The sequence below is a fragment of the Phyllobates terribilis genome, unplaced genomic scaffold, assembly GCF_046119375.1.
Source record: "Phyllobates terribilis strain yellow unplaced genomic scaffold, ASM4611937v1 Scaffold_153__1_contigs__length_4458050, whole genome shotgun sequence".
Taxonomy (NCBI): Eukaryota; Metazoa; Chordata; class Amphibia; order Anura; family Dendrobatidae; genus Phyllobates; species Phyllobates terribilis.
This window is the reverse complement of record NW_027362913.1, coordinates 780,852-793,081: the sequence shown is the minus strand read 5'-3', so window position 1 is coordinate 793,081 and position 12,230 is coordinate 780,852. Positions and strand designations below refer to the sequence as shown.

Here is a 12,230-nt window from a genome sequence, read left to right as displayed (position 1 = left end):
ACAAAAACCAGCAATTCAGGAATTGTTTTTTTGTTTTTTTTTTATGCCGTTTTGCGTGTAGTAAGATAGATAAGGCAGCTTTATTCATGCGGTCATTACGATTACAGCGATACCACCTTATATCTTTTTTTTTATGTTTTGGCTCTTTTACACAATAAAAACTATTTTATATAAAAAATAATTATTTTTGCATTGCTTTATTCTGAGAGTTGTAACTTTTTTATTTTTCCGCTGATGAAGCTGTATGGAATCTTGTTTTTTTGCGGAATAAGATGACCTTTTCAGTGGTACCATTTTTATTTTACATCTTTATTATTGCGTTTTATTGAACTTTTTGCTCGACAATATGATGAAGCATAGCTTTTTGCCTTGTTTTTTATTTATTTATTTTTATAGTGTTCACTGAAGGGATTAACTGGTTGGACAGTTTTATAAGATGGGTCGTTCCAGACGCGCCAAAACCAAATAAGTGTATTTATTTTTTTATTTTTTTTACATAAATAAATGTATTTATTGGATTAATATTTTTTCTTTTTTTTGTTCGTTGTTTTGTGATTTCTTTTTCTATTTTTATAATTTTTATTAACTTTTTTTTCTACATTGTTCCAGGATGGGGAATCAATTTCAAAGTGACAGATTGCTGATCTAATAGTCTGCAATGGATCTGCACTACAGAGCATTAGATTAGCATCTGACAGGTGCTGAGAGGCCACTTTCCCTGAAGACCCTAAAGGATCCCACGGCCATCTTGTGACGGGTGTCATCATGGAGACCATCAGCACAACATGATCGCATCGCATTGTGCTGATGGAAGCACAGAGGGAGCCCACTCCATTTGCAATGCCCTGCAATGTCACTGTCACTATGGACAGTAGCATCACAGGGGTTAAATGCCCGCGGTTGGTGCTAGCATCAATCGTAGGCATTGCTGCGTGGTGTCAGCTCTCACATAGAGCTGACACCCGCATGTGATCGCGGCGGCGCACAGCGTGAGCCTGTGTGATCACTGTGCCGTATATATACTGCTCTTTGTGGGAATGCAGCTCCCGCAGAGCAGTATATATACGGCGCATGTCGGGAAGGGGTTAATAATCCTCAAACAATTCGGGCATGACAAACACTGAAAAATGCATGAAGGAGATGTCTTAGTCAGCAATTCAACTTTTGTTCCAGTCCATACAAGAGTTGAGAATACAACATCTACACGTTCTATCACCTGATATATTTCCCTTATTGTCTCCAGTAATTGTATTATTACACAGGATTTTTATGATGTTACATCGGCTCATCATCTTCTCATTCAGGTCTCTACAATATCGGATCCCCTCAGTGGACATCGTCTATCTAAAGAGAATTTTCTAGATTTACCCATCAAAAATGGATATGGACAGAGACAAGATGGCAGAGAAGATAATACACCTCACCCTAGAGATCCTCTTCCGGCTTACTGGAGAGGTGAGAGGTTCTGATGACGTCACATTACATCATTCTTATCTATGGGAATAACAGATGGACAGAACTGGAGAGGTGAGGACTCTGGAAATGTCTGCAGTGAGATTTATGAATGTGTCTCTCCATAACCAGGATTACACAGTAGTGAAGAAGACCTCTAGTGAGCACTGTCAGGACCCTGTGTCTGAGGGATGGGGAAGAACCCTGAGCCCAATCACAGGGCCCCCACCTCACCCCCTGATATATGAGGACATCAATGTCCAGAAGATCCTAGAACTCACCTACAAGATGATTGAGCTGCTGACTGGAGAGGTGACACTGCTGGGAATGCTGGGACATTATACAGTAACGCTATGAAGGGATCGGGGGGATGACGGTATCATTGTATGTGTCAGGTTTCTTTAAGGTGTCAGAATGTCGCTGTCTATTTCTCCATGGAGGAGTGGGAGTATTTAGAAGGACACAAAGATGTGTACAAGGACGTCATGATGGAGGTTCCCCAGCCCCTCACATCACCAGGTAATAGACCGGACTAAATACACACGGCCTATAATTATCTGTATGTAAAGAATGAATTCCGTCCCTGTATGTGTTTCCTCCAGATCTATCCAGTAAGAGGACAACACCAGACAGATGTCCCCGTCCTCTTCTTCCACAGGACTGTAAACAAGAAGATCCCAATGTTCCTCAGGATCATCAGGTAGATGGAGAGCAGGTGTCATGAGATCTCCCCTATGATGTGTAGACGGCTGTGAAGGTCTTGTGTTCAGTCTTGTTTTATCCACCAGTATTATATGTTTTATACTTGTGTAATGAGAACGGTGGAGATGGCAGGATTAGAGCCGATCATACATGTGACTTCTCCATCTGTCTGTGACTTTTATAATATTTGTTTCAGGGTGAAGATCTGACCCATATTAATACTACAGAGACATATGTGAGGGGTGATGAGCGGTGTAAAGAGGGGATTCCTACATATGACTACACAGGTGAGTAGTGACCACTAAATGCAGAGAAGTCACAGATTCTTCTCAGTCACCGGCTGTGGCTGCTTTATCGGTGGTGTAGTCCGTCTGTATCACAATCATGTGATCACAATTTTGCCGCTAGACCACAACATTCTCCACCACCTAAAACTGTTCAAATGACTTAAGTCATTGAAAGCCCTTTTCTATAGAACTTAAAACCAGGAAGATCCACCTACCCCCTGGGATTAGGAGACGCTGACCGTTACCTGCCCAGATCTGTAAACTACAAAGCCAAATGACAGCGTACGTAGAATGTGCTGACAAGTTAAAAAATCACTTGAAGAAAAATATTATGATGGGCCTGTGAGAGAAAGCGGAGGGTAATGATGCTGGTCCTTCCTAGATCCCTGATATCTTATTGGATGAATCTACCTTCTCTCCCTTCTGTGCTGCTGAATGCGCTCATATGGTCCCTACAAGACCAGGTCCAGTCTTTCTGGCCAAACGTCACTTTTATGATCGACAACATTAAATGTGCAGTGAGGGCCAAGTGTGAATTTCTGTACAATAACACAATAATATTCTGACTTTTCAATTTATTTTGAAACCGACTAAGTTCAAACAGGATGGCGATAAACTATACAAAAAACATTACACCTATGCCATGATATACAGTGGGTATGGAAAGTATTCAGACCTCTTTAAATTTTTCACTCTTTGTTTCATTGCAGCCATTTTGTAAATTCTAAAAAGTTCATTTTTTTCTCATTAAAGTACACTCTGCACCCCATCTTGACTGAAAATAAACAGAAATGTAGAATTTTTTGCAAATTTATTGAAAAAGAAAAACTGAAATATCACATGGTCATAAGTATTCAGACCCTTTGCTCAGACACTCATATTTAAGTCACATGCTGACCATTTCCTTGTGATCCTTCTTAAGATGGTTCTACTCCTTCATTGGAGTCCAGCTGTGTTTAATTAAACTGATAGGACTTGATTTGGAAAGGCACACACCTGTCTATATAAGACCTCACAGCTCACAGTGTATGTCAGACCAAATGAGATTCATGAGCTCAAAGGAACTGCCCAAGGAGCCCAGAGACAGAATTGTGGCAAGGCACAGATCTGGCCAATGTTACAAAAGAATTTCTACATTACTTAAGGTTCCTAAGAGCACAGTGGCCTCTATAATCCTTAAATGGAAGAAGTTTGGGACCACCTGAAGTCTTTCTAGACCTGGCCGTCCAGCCAAACTGAGCAATCATTGGAGAAGAGCCTTGGTGAGAGAGGTAAAGAAGAACCCCAAGATCACTGTGGCTGAGCTCCAGAGATGCAGTAGGGAGATGCGAGAAAGTTCCACAAAGTCAACTATCACTGCAGTCCTCCACCAGTCGGGCCTTTATGGCAAAGTGGCCCGACGGAAGCCTCTCCTCAGTGCAAGACATATGAAAGCCCAAATAGAGTTTGCTCAAAAACACGTGAAGGACTCCCAGACTATGATAAATAAGATTCTCTGGTCTGATGAGATGAAGCTAGAACTTTTTGGTGATAATTCTAAGCTGTATATGTGGAGAAAACCAGGCCCTGCTCATCACCTGCCCAATACAATCCCAACAGTGAATCATGGTGGTGGCAGCATCATGTTATGGGGGTGTTTTTCAGCTGCAGGGACAGGACGACTGGTTGCAATTGAAGGAAACATGAATGCGGCTAAGTACAGAGATATCCTGGATGAAAACCTCTTCTACAGTGCACTAGTCCTCAGACTTGGCTGAAGGTTCACCTTCCAACAAGACAATGACCCTAAGCACACAGCTAAAATAACAAAGGAGTGGCTTCAGAGCAACTCTGTGACCATTCTTGACTGTTCCAGCCAGAGCCCTGACCTAAACCCAATTGAGCATCTCTGGAGAGACCTGAAAATGGATGTCCACCAACGTTCATCATCCAACCTGACAGAACTGGAGAGGATCCCCAAATCCAGGTGTGAAAAACTTGTAGCATCATTCCCACGAGGACTCATGGCTGTACTAGCTCTAAAGGGTGCTTCTACTCAATACTGAGCAAAGGGTCTGAATACTTATTATGACCATGTGATATTTCAGTTTTTCTTTTTTAATAAATTTGCAAAAATTTCTACATTTCTGTTTTTTTTTCAGTCAAGATGGGGTGCAGAGTGGACTTCAATGAGAAAAAAAATGAACTTTTTAGAATTTATCAAATGGCTGCAATGAAACAAAGAGTGAAAATTTTAAAAGGGTCTGAATACTTTCCGTACCCACTGTATCTCTAAGCTAAATTTAAGACACCTCAGCTCTGCACTATTATAAAAAGTTCTCTTTGAACGTCTAATATTTCTTCTTGAAACTCATCTAATAGAAAATATTGTCCCTTACGATAGTTTAGATTGCCAAGTGCCACCGAGCCCCATACTCTAATTACCCCAGAGAGGTTTCACCACTAGTTACTCATTTATTACTGATGAAGGCTGTTGAGTTTGATCATTTCAGTAGATGTGTTATTGTCTATACTCAGTTTTTTACTTCAGTAGTTACTGCCCAAAATACTGATTTAACCCCTTCCTCTTGCCAGTTTTGTGTTCCTATCTGGGCCCATTTTTCAGATCTGATGTTTGTCCCTTCATTTTATGATAACTTTCGAATTCTTCACAAAAGATAATAAGAAACAAATGGAGGTTACAAATTATTTTCCAACTTCTCTTGAATCGGACAATACCCTATATATGGTTGTACACTACTATCTGGGCACATGGCAGGTTAAGACGGGAAGGAGCAACATTTAGCTATTTGAATGTAGATTTTGCTGGAATAGTTTGTAGACACAATGTAGTGGGGACGCTGTTCATGGTCACCTGGCAGCTCAAAACATGTCTACCACGAACAGGCTTGGCGCTATCTTCTCCGTTTTCCAGATCCCTGGGATCTGTCATCAGCCTTTAACACCTTCTCGACCTTGAACGTACCCATACATCCAGGTCGGTAAGTAGTTACTGACCTTGAACGTATGAATACGTCCAGGCGACTTTACGAGCTCAGAAGCTGTGCGCGCATGATCGCCGCCTGGTGTCAGCTTAGGGCACCGCTCCCGGCACTTTAACTCCCTAAATGCTGCGATGGACATCGATCGCAGCATTTAGAAGGCAGGCAGAGGAAGGGAGCCCCCTCTGCACTCTGATCTGCGCCCACGCTACATTGCCATGGTGAAGCTATGTCGTCATGACAACACTCCGGTCACCAGAACTAGCAAACTTGTTACACCATGCTCAGAGCAAGTTTGTCTATCAGTGCAGCGCTGACAGTTTGTAAAGCTTAGCAATGCTCCTGCATCAAAAAGTGAAATAAATGTGGTATCGCTGTTCAAAAACTCAAATGACAGTCCTTCACTTCCAAGCCCTGCCGTGCACCCAAACAGTAATTTTTGTCCACATATTGGACATCGGCGTACTCAGAAGAAATTGCACAACCAATTGCGTGGTGCAATTTTTCCTGTTACCCTTGTAAAAATGCAAACTTTGGGGCTGAAAGACATTTTTTGTGGGAAAATTGTGATTTTCTATATTTTCACAGCCTAACATTATAAACTTCTGTGAAGAACCTGGGGGTTCAAGATGTTCACCACACATCTAGATAAGTTTCCAGAGGGCTCTAGGTTCCAGAATAGTGTCACTTGTGGGGTGTTTCCATTGTTTAGGCACACCAGGGGTTCTACAAATGTGACATGGCATCACAAATTATTTCAGCAAATTTTACATTCAAAAAGTCAAATGACGCTCCTTCCCTTCTGAGCCCAGCCACGCCCAAACTGTGGGAAATATGGGAAATTTTATTTATTAACTATAATTTAAGGGCATAAAAATGAAAACTTTGAAAATTGCAACATTTTCAAAATTTACGCCAAATTTCCATTTTTTTAACAAATAAACGAAAGTCATATTGAAGAAATTTTACCACATAAAGTGACACTTGTCAGAATTGTAAAATTTGGCCCAGTAATGAAGGTGAAAACAGGCTTGGGTTGTAAATTAAAGGCGTTAACACCTATACATGGATCTGGACTGACACAGAGACCCACATGTTACACGCACGCCACTAGGTTCAGATAGCATTTAATAACATTTAATAAGAAGCCGCACAGCCAGTGCAAGTTAAGTCTTATGAGCAACAGGCGCCAGTGACAAACTGTCCAGTATCCTTAGCAGCACAGCAGTTCACAGTCTTCCCAGTAGTACAGGACAGCACAGTTCTAATGCGAAGGCACATTAATGAACACATCATTCTTAACATCACAGTGAGATGGAGGAGGGGGGGGAAGGTTTGCTGAGGTAGATGATCCCTGTGACACCATTTCTTCCAGTCCTTATCTTTCTGCCTGACAATACTCTGCACTGCTAGTTCAGGAACTCAAACTGACCTGTGCTTGGCTTCACTCCTGACTTGAATCCTTTTCACTTGCATGGGCGCTTCTGTGAGATACAGATCACACACACCACCTTTCTCTTTGGCTCCAGCCAGACAGTAAACAACTTCCCCACAATCCCCTTGGGGCTCTGATAAAACACTCCCCTTCTCCTGTGACTGTGTTAACCCCTCTAGTTGCTGGATGCTTCTGGAGCAGAACACTTCCTGTCTCATGTGCTTGTGTTACTTCTAATAGTTGCTGAATGCTTTTAAAGCAACAGCACTACTTCTGCATGTCACACATAGGCTTGAACCACGGTGTTACCTGCTGTTCTGTGGAGTGATATGACAAGAAGAGTGGTCAGAACCAGAAGGGTTGAGAAGATACAAAATCAGAAGACACGAGTAGTTGGTAAACGGGTCAGGATCACAACAGGTAACAAATACACAAGCCGAGAGAGGAGCACAGAGGACTGAACCAGAGAAAAACAAGGCAGTATCTGGCAACTTCTGGCAATATGCTTCGAGCTTTAGTAGGGTGTGGTGTTTTCCAATTGGCTGAAGCAGGAAGAAGATTACTTCAGCTTGACAGCACACACACTCATACTGCAAGACTGGATGGTACTACTGGTTCCAAGCATCCTAATCTTAGTGGCTGTACAGAGCCCGCGCCGCCCAGAGCTTCTGGTTCCAACATCTCCTCCATCACCAGCGCCACCTGCAGAATTAATAAGGCAGCTCCTGGTGACAGAAGCAGACGTTGCAGGAGCAGATCCCAGAGGAGATGGGACACATCTTTTGCAGAAGCCCTAATATAACAAAATGGCAGAAAGCCAGGGAAGTAGAAATCCCCATAACGTGACACCATTTTGAAAATGATAACCCTCAGTGAATTAATCTATAGGAATATTGACTATTTTGACTCCACAGGCATTTTCCAGAAATTAGCACAGAGTGGATGTTGGAGAGTGAAAATTGCACATTTTCCATGTTATTACTCAACACATAGTGCCCAGATTGTGCTACAGGAGAAACACACACTGTAAATTTAAGTGGGATGGATGCTATGTGGTTTAGGTACACTGCAAGGCTCAGAAGTGAGTGGAGATTTAACTTTGAGAGGAGGGTTATTGTTGAATTGGATTATGGAAGCCATGTTGCTTTTCAAGAGCCTTTGAGCCACTAATAATGTGGAAACCTCTGTTTTTCCATTGAAGAGATGTTGGACCTTAGTGGGGAACTTTTTTTTTTTGCTGGATGAATAGAAGTTTTTATTGGTATTATTTTCGCCTACATAAAATTGTTTGGTATCTTTTCATTCCATATTTGGGAGGCAGAATGAACAAATAGTTGAACACCACGCTCTACTGGTTCATCCTATGAGGTTTTCTATTAGACTTTGAACTGTCATCATCTTGATGAATAATTACATTTTTATGGACAGTTTAAGTAGAAATGTTCAAAAATATAAAATTCAAGAATATTTAATTCAAAAATAATAATTGGTTTTATTCTTGGCAGTTGACTGTACCAGGAGATCAGAGGGACAGCTGACATCTTCAGTTTTCAAATCAGATGATTTTGAGATCCCACAGGATACAACTGAAATGAATGCCATTACTTCAGATATACCATCATCTCTTCACAGCAAAGATCTGTCATCTAATCCTTTGAAACCGTTCCTATCTTCTGATTCATTACCGACTGCTAAGGAAAATCAAAGTAGCAAAATAAGCATTAAAAAACGAATTGCTCCTAATGCAAAGAAGCCATTTTCACATTCAGAATATGGAAATAGTTTTCCCCTTGAAACATGTTTTCTTAAACATCAAAAAATTCACACAGCAAAGAATAGATTTTTTTGTTCCAAGTATGGAAGATGTTTTAACAAGAAATCAGATCTTGTTAGTCACCAGAGAATTCACACACAGGACAAGCCATTTTCATGTTCAGAATGTCAGAAATGTTTTACAGAGAAATCAACTTTTATCAGACATCAGAGAACTCACTCAGAGGAGAAGCCATTTTCATGTTCAGAATGTGGGAAATGTTTTAAATGGAAAACGAATATTGATAGCCACCAAAGAATCCACAGAAGGGAGAAGCCTTTTTCATGTTCAGAATGTGGGAAATCTTTTACAGAGAAGTCAAATCTTATCAAACATCACAGAACTCACACAGGGGAGAAGCCATTTTCATGTTCAGAATGTGGGAAATGTTTTGCAAAGAAATCAACTCTTAATACACATCAGAGAACTCACACAGGGGAGAAGCCATTTTCATGTTCAGAATGTGTAAAATGTTTTAACCAAAAATCAGGTTTTGTTAAACACCAGAGAACTCACACAGGGGAGAAGCCTTTTTCATGTTCAGATTGTGGGAAAGGTTTTATACAGCAATCACATCTTAATACACATGAGAGAACTCACACAGGGGAGAAGCCTTTTTCATGTTCAGAATGTGGTAAATGCTTTACGAAGAAATCAAATCTTATGAACCATCACAGAACTCACACAGGGGAGAAGCCTTTCTCATGTTCAGAATGTGGAAAATGTTTTAATCAGAAATCAGATTTTGTTAAGCACCAGAGAACCCAAACAGGGGAGAAGCCATTTTTATGTTCAGAATGTGGGAAATGTTTTGCAAAGAAATGGACTCTTAATACACATCAGAGAACTCATACAGGGGAGAAGCCATTTTCATGTTCAGAATGTGGAAAATGTTTTGCAAGGAAATCGACTCTTAATACACATCAGAGAGCTCACACAGGGGAGAAGCCTTTCTCATGTTCAGAATGTGGAAAATGTTTCAATCAGAAATCAGATTTTGTTAAGCACCAGAGAACCCACACAGGGGAGAAGCCATTTTCATGTTCAGAATGTGGAAAATGTTTTGCAAAGAAATCGACTCTTAATACACATCAGAGAACTCACACAGGGGAGAAGCCTTTCACATGTTCAGATTGTGGGAAAGGTTTTATACCGAAATCAGATTTTGTTAAACATCACAGAACTCACACAGGGGAGAAGCCTTTTTCATGTTCAAAATGTGGGAAATGTTTTAACCAGAAAGTGCATCTTGATAGCCACCGGAGAACCCAAACAGGGAAGAATGCTGCAACTATACCCAACTGGTCGCTGTAGAGACTAGAAAGGCCCTAGCTGCACAACTGAAAACACCACCTTGGACGCAGTTGAGGAGTTTCTCGTACCTTCTGAAGAACCAGAGGGGAGGAAGCAACACACTGTCAACAAGGGGAAATGAAAGTGTGAAGTAAGATATGAAAACCCTGAGTGAGAAACTAGAACACATTCATATAGGGAAAAGAAGGCAAGCTAATGAGAACCAAAAATAAAATGAACAAGTATAACTTCCCAGAAACCTAATAGTGGTAGAAGGAAATTATACTGGGAGGGACAGCAAACAGATCAGGAGGATAGTTTCTCCTTTGTGGTGAAACGTCCAAAAGTCATCCTCACCCACAATTATTTGAATTTTATAACAATATATATCTACAGGAGACTGGTACAGCAATGGGAAGTAAAATAGCTCTACAGTATGTAAATCTTTTAATGGTCAACTTGAAAGTGACTTCTTGTCCTCATGTCCCATCAGGCCTCTTGTCTACTACCGTTACATTGACGATATTTTAATCCTCTGGACAGAATCCGAGCAACAGCTAAACATTCCATGAACACTTTAATCAATTTCATCCCACCATCAACTTATCACTCAACTACTCATTCCTGTACTGAAATTAACTTTTTGAACACCTTTATTAAGGTACAAAACAATGAAATAGAGACGTCCCTGTACCATAAGCCAATTGACCGTCCAACATAACTTAAATGGGTCAGTTTCCATCCAAAACACAAAAAAACTCTATGGTCTATAGTCAAGCCATCAGATACAATCAGATATGTTCCAACCCTATGGACAGAGACAAACACCTTGGTGGCCTCAGACCTTTTTAAACCAGAGCTACCATCCAAGAACAATTGAAACCAGATTGCAAGAGCCACCAGAATATCAAGGAATCATCTCGTACATTTCAGAACTAAACAAGAAAGCAACCTGGTGCCTCTAGTAGTCACCTACAATCCAAATCTCGAGGTGCTAAGGGGAGCTGCATGGAAATTACAACCATTATTACAAAAAGATGCCCGCTTACAATCTATATTTCCAGATCCCTCACTTCTGGTGTTTTAGGCAGCCCCCAAATCTAAAAAGCATCATTGTGAGAACCTCCCTGTCCTCTCCAACAGCTACAGGAACCTATCCCTGCAACCAGAAAAAATGTAAAACCTGTTCATTTATAATGACCATGGACAAGATAAAGATTCCCAACTCACATCAGGACCACAAGACCCCAGGTACAGGTACTGCTGCATCACATCTAATGTAGCGTGCTTAATTATATGTACCAAATGTCCAGCTTGGGGGTGTGTATATGGGGAGACAGGGCTAAAACTTAGAACAAGGATGAATTCTCATCGCCACACAATAAAAGAAAAAGGAATAGATCTACCTTTGGCCGAACATTTTTTATTCCTGATCACCTGATCGCAGCATCATGGACATAAAATTACTTATATTAAAAGGTAACTTCAAATCTCAGAGAGACAGAAAAATTTGGAGATACAAACTTATGATAATCTTTGACACACTCACAGAGCAGGAATTAATGTGTTGCATGGATTTATGTCTTTCCACATCAACTAAGGAATGTGCTCCTCAGACCATTTGGGGGGTATCACAATCATGGACCAGACCTCAATCACAGGACAATAAAACTTTCACACTCCTTATCTATGAATTGTTCCAATATTCACGGCCACAACTGCTTTTCCCTCTCCCATACTAATAGTTCTGCTTCACATCACTTGTCTTATCTATGGCATTATTCCTGTGCCCTGTTGTGTATAAATATGTGACTCTTCAGATTTTGTGTTATACTATGTCTGATGAAGAGACCTGAGTAGTCTTGAAGGTTTGCAATTTGCTACGATCTTTTCAGTTAGCCATTAAAAGGTATCAACCACTGAAGACTCTCAAATTTTAATATTTTTCTCCAAACAGCAATATTAAGATCTTTCCACAAGTGTTCAATGGGATTTAGATCTGGACTTATTGCTGGTCACTTCAGAACTCTCCAGCACTTTGTTTCCATCAATTTCTGGGTGCTTTTTGAAGTATGTTTGGGGTCATTGTAATGCTAGAAGACCCATGAACTAGAACACAAACCTAGCTTTCTGACACTAGGCACTACATTGCCACACAAAATTCTTTGGTAATTTTCCGATTTCTTGATGCCTTGCACACAGTGAAGGCACCCAGTGACAAAGGCAGCAAAACAACTCTGAAACATCTTGGAGCCTCTGCCATATTT

At 40.7% G+C, this 12,230-nt stretch overlaps 1 pseudogene; it reads left to right on the top strand.

Annotated features, from left to right (window-relative positions):
* The window catches only part of LOC141206958 (uncharacterized), a 66,440-nt pseudogene extending 54,484 nt beyond the window's left edge, over positions 1 to 11,956 (top strand).
* Positions 11,957 to 12,230: the final 274 nt, after the last annotated feature.